The sequence below is a fragment of the Rhipicephalus sanguineus genome, chromosome 4, assembly GCF_013339695.2.
Source record: "Rhipicephalus sanguineus isolate Rsan-2018 chromosome 4, BIME_Rsan_1.4, whole genome shotgun sequence".
Classification (NCBI taxonomy): domain Eukaryota; kingdom Metazoa; phylum Arthropoda; class Arachnida; order Ixodida; family Ixodidae; genus Rhipicephalus; species Rhipicephalus sanguineus.
Genome location: NC_051179.1, coordinates 95,409,494 through 95,414,308, shown reverse-complemented (window position 1 = coordinate 95,414,308; position 4,815 = coordinate 95,409,494).

Sequence of the window (4,815 nt, the reverse complement as noted above, 5' to 3'; positions counted from 1 at the left end):
GAGCGGGAATGCGGTCGCTCTTGGCGCTCTTTCGCTCGGGAGCGGACTTCTTCCTTGCATTTCACCAATCACAAGTGATAATGAAGGGACCACGTAAACCAACAGTACAATAAAAGTTTGATGTTTAATATATACACGATGTTTCACACTCTTTATATTATGTACTGACATGTCCTGTTAGAGGCCATAAACAAAGCTTGGTCTACATCAGCCATTCCTGACTCTTGGCGGCATGCAGAAATGGTTCCCATTCCCAAACCAGGAAAGCCCCCAGGAAATATCGCACACATGCGCCCGATAGCTCTCACTTCAACATTGGGTAAACTGACCGAGCGTATGCTAGCGACACGCATCACGTGGTGGCTCGAGAGATACTCCTGGTATCACCCTGGCCAAATTGGGTTCCGTCCGCATCTGGGCACTGAGGATGGCCTCGCTTACCTCTCATCCATGGTTCTTGTTGGAGGTCGCTCTCGACGGATTCGCACCATTCTGTCTATGGACATTCGCAAAGCATATGATCATGTGAGCAATCAACCAAGCCTCAAGCCATCAACGTTCTGCTCGGTTGCTGCATTGGCGCGGTACATGGGCCAAGAAGTTCACCATTCCCCTTCAGAGACGAGCATTATTGCCCCGTGGAACAAAATGCAACTCACTGAAAACAAACCTCTTGATCGCCTTTACAACCCGGTTCCGCGCCAGGCGAACGCCCAAGTTTCCCGTTTACTTCGTGCCGATCACCAAGATACCGCCACTCTCGTCGCCTATACTGATGCCAGTGTGAGTGGCACCACCATTCACACCGCTCTTGTACGTCCATCAATACCAGAGGCTTGCCAGACATGCTCGTATTTTGCGGATCCCGCACCACCGGCTCACCTTGCTGAGCTGGCTGCCATACGTGACGGATTGGCAGCACTGATACCTTTTCTTATACCTGACAGATGCTCTCAGCTCCTCATTCGTACGGACTCGACGCAAGCTATCCACGATATACGACGAGTGTATCGGTCTACGTTACTCTCGGATAGTATTCACCATCTTGCTGCCTCCGCATCTGTGCGGATACGTGTTCAGTGGGTGCCTCGGGCCGCTTTGCCGGACCTTGTCAAAGCTGATTTGGCAACCCACCCACAAGTCACACCGCACCCACTACCGCATTTTCCTTAGGATGCTCAAGGACAGATGCTACGGGAAAAAGAAAGCCTCCGACGTACCACACGAGCTCTTATACCTCCGTGTGGGTCAGACCTCCCTGGTGGTTTAACCCGCCGAGAGGAGGTTACGTTGCGGAGGCTTCGTGTTGGGGTTGCACTTACCCCATCCGTGACCACTCTTTGGGCGCAAAAGTACCGCGGCCCGTATGGTACATCGTGCCCATTTTGCGACGCTCCAATCAGCGATGTAACTGTCACACACCTATTGTGGACATGCACGGGTCTACAATTAAGCCGTCGTCGTCACCTACGTGCAACAGGCCTCAGGCCTGGCCGACCCCCCGACCTTGACCGCTGGATTAGTGGACCTCACCACCGCTCGTTACTGGACTTCATACACGAAGCAAATTTATATGTGTATTTCTGAATAAATGTTATGCCTAAGGGCAGACTTTCGAGAAAAAAAATGTACTGGGCGCATTTCACGGAAGAGTTTCACGGTTTACAGATGATTCCCTCCGTAGCTTCGCCCCACTCATCATCATTCACCCCGTGGATATGCTGTGATTTTTTATTAGTAATGATATTTCTGCATACTCTGTGGACGTGGTTGATGGTGTCTCGGAACATAAGGCGGTGTACCTTTCCTTTCCGCTTGGTGATACGAAGTCACACAAAAAACAAGGAAAGAAATTAATAAAGGATTTCGCTAAAGCCGATGACCATGCAATACTTGACTGCTTGTGGGATTTTTGTGATAACATGCCGGGCTGCGTCGCGGCCCTCAGGGATGCTCTGAAAGACACTCTTCATTATTGCATTGAAAGGTTTGTCCCTTCCAAATATGTTCGCACTAACAAAAACAACCCGTGGATGACAAGAGAAATCATTCATTTACACCGTAGGCTAAAACGAGCAAAAAAACATAAAAAACCGGCTGTGTCATATCTCAATTAAAAGTCAGCCTTGCTTCCAAACTCTCCGATGCAAAAATTAGGTATTTCACGCATTCATTACCAGAATTTTTGACAAAAAGCCCCGAAAAATTCTGGCGATACTTGGAACAAACGGATGCTACGCCCAGTCGAATAACCGTTGACGCTTCCATCGTAAATGATGCGTCGATTGTCGCTTATCAGTTTAACAGATATTTCTGCTCCGTATTTTCTGCTCCCCAGCATGAATCACCACATGAAAACCTTCTTCCAGCAATGTCTTCGGAGTTCATAACTTATGAGGGTATATTTTCTTTGCTGCTTAACCTAAAGACTAAATCTTCAGCTGGTCCCGATAATATCCTTAACACATTCTTGCGCAGGTATGCCGAACCCGTTGCACACATTTTAACAAACGTTTTTCGTCTCTCCTTCGAAAATTCCTTCATTCCTGAGGATTGGCGCACGGCACGTGTAGTACCGGTATTTAAGAAAGGGGATCGCCTAAACATTGCAAACTACAGGCCTATTTCCTTAACGTGTACGTCATGTAAGCTATTAGAACACATAGTCACACATTACATCACCACATTTCTTGAAGAAAACGGCCTGCTATCGCCATCACAGCACGGATTTAGAAAAAAAATTATCGACCACAACGCAACTAGTGGCAACAATCCATGAGTTCGCGTCGTCGCTTGATACGGGAAATCAAATTGATGCTATTTTTCTAGATTTCAGTAAAGCCTTCGATCTTGTCACGCACAGCAAACTCATTTCTAAATTACATATTCTAGGCCTACCTGTTAACCTCATTGATTGGATCCGTTCTTACCTTCAAAATCGCAAGCAATATGTTAAAGTAAATGACTGCATGTCTGGTATTCTACCAGTATCCTCCGGAGTTCCTCAAGGCAGTGTTCTGGGACCTATTCTCTTTTTAGTGTATATAAATGACATTGTTAAATCAATAGACACATCACAAGTACACATAAAGCTATTTGCAGATGACTGCATACTTTTTAAAACAATTACTGCTCCGAATGATCAGGAATGCCTGCAATCCAACCTGTGTGCCATTTCTAAGTGGTGTGAAGATTGGTCAATGAAATTAAATAGTGATAAATCAGTTGTCATGCATATAACAAATAAGAAACACCGTTTTAATTATATGTATTATCTTAACAATTGTCCTTTCACAGAGGTTGACGAATATAAATATTTAGGCGTCACAATTACCAGCCGCCTAACATGGTCAAGTCACATTAATAAAACATGCTCATCTGCTTCTAGAAAGCTCGGTTTTTTGAGCCATAAATTAAAAACAGCACCATCAGAAATCAAACTGTTGGCCTACAATGCTTTTATAAGACCAAAGTTAGACTATGCTAGTGTCGTTTGGGACCCACATCTAAAGAAAGATATTAAGAAGCTTGAGATGGTGCAGCGAAAGGCGGTTCGTTTTATCTTTAATGCCTACCACAGAAATGACTCACCAACAATGATCATGGCCATTAATAACATCCCTACTTTACAACACCGAAGAGCAGTTGCCCGGCTGAAATCTCTACACTCACTTTATTTTCGTAAATTTAACATTAGTCCAGAAACTTATGTAAGAAATCGAATTTCAAGACAAACTCGACAAACAAATAGTTACACTCTTGAACCTTACTTCGCACGTACTAATCTTTTCATGAACTCGTTCTTTCCTCGGACCATCAATGATTGGAACGCGTTACCTTTTGTAGCATTCTGTGATAATCAAAATCCTGACTTTGATAACTATGTATCTTTCTGTTCTTAACCATGAAACTCAAAATCTCAGACTGTCTGACGTTGTATTGATTTGCATTCTCTAGTTGCGTTTTGCATTTTTTGCTCCCATTTTGCTTTGTTCCATTTTTGTCCTGTGTTCTACTGCGTTAACATGTTTTTTATTACTTGAACTTTCTTTTTATTGAAGTTACATTGTGAATCACTTTTTGTTATGCCCCCCTGCTTGGTCTTTCGACCGCAGTATGCTGTAAATAAAAATAAAATAAAATAAATAAAATATCCAGTTCCCTATTCTTGGCTTGACAGTGTGTAGCTTATTTGACACTTCACTGTCCCAATTCCTTTGCCAACATTTTCGCAACCCTTGACGCAGAAAAGGCTTCAGGTCAGTGGGAGGGATAGCTATTTTTGTGTCTGTGTATTCAAAGTTTACTGAGGTGGCGCTTTCGTCTGCAGCTACATTGCCTTTTATGCCTTTGTGGCCAGGTACCCAGCATATTATAACGACTTGGCCGCCCATATACGCTGAGCATAGCAAGCTGTCTAATTCATTGCAGACTGGGTTCTTATGTTCTCGTAGGCTCATTAGAGCTCTAACGACGCTGAGTCCGTGAACACAATTGCTTTCGTAACATTAATTTGCTTTGTATACTTAACCGCCGTGAGGATCGCATATGCTTCCGCTGTAAATATACTTGTATGTGGATTCAGTGTACCAGACATGGAAAACGATGATCCAAGTGCTGCGTAAGCAACACCAGCATGTGATTTAGAAGCGTCTGTGTAAAATTCTGCGCATGAATACTTGTCCTGGAGCTGGAGGAAGTGTGAACGTATGTGAGTCTGAGGTGCTCGTTTTGATATTTCTATAAAAGAAATGTCGCACTGGATATTCTGCCACTCCCACGGCGGTGGAAGCCGAGGGGGGGTCATTAGGACAT